General features: G+C 39.0%; 1 protein-coding gene across 2 annotated transcripts in view; it reads right to left on the reverse strand.

Moving 5' to 3' along the window:
- Positions 1-241: 241 nt before the first annotated feature.
- Positions 242-385, reverse strand: part of LOC143297299 (zwei Ig domain protein zig-8-like) — a 223,532-nt gene continuing 223,388 nt past the window's right edge. For both annotated transcript variants that reach the window (XM_076609573.1, XM_076609572.1), the window contains exon 9: positions 242-385. This exon is cut by the window's right edge and continues 1,958 nt beyond it. The gene's annotated coding sequence lies outside the window, so the exon portion shown is untranslated.

Here is a 385-nt window from a genome sequence, read left to right on the forward strand (position 1 = left end):
ATATACAGCCTGAATACTTGTCGTGAAAATAGACGAAGACCACAAAGAAAAAACGTCTCTTGTGGATTTTCTCACATAAAAGCACACTTTGATAGGTACCAAAGATATTAGACAAAACGGTGGGGTGGAAGTGGGGGCGGGGGCGGATGGTCAATATAGCACTAAGGCCACTCCAGTTATAGTGGAGAAGATTGCCTGTCGCACATGAAAAATGTGACAAGGTAGTCGTGCAATGCAGCAGTCTTTTTTTAATGATAAAAAGAATCTCAGCTTCCCTAAATACAGACAATATCAGACACAAACATTTCAACATATATTTATAAAACAACAATTATAAATGCAAACATTCCTTATGCGCATCTTTCGGAAGTGGGAAAGGTTCAGT

The sequence above is a fragment of the Babylonia areolata genome, chromosome 22 (assembly GCF_041734735.1).
Source record: "Babylonia areolata isolate BAREFJ2019XMU chromosome 22, ASM4173473v1, whole genome shotgun sequence".
NCBI classification, from domain to species: Eukaryota; Metazoa; Mollusca; class Gastropoda; order Neogastropoda; family Buccinidae; genus Babylonia; species Babylonia areolata.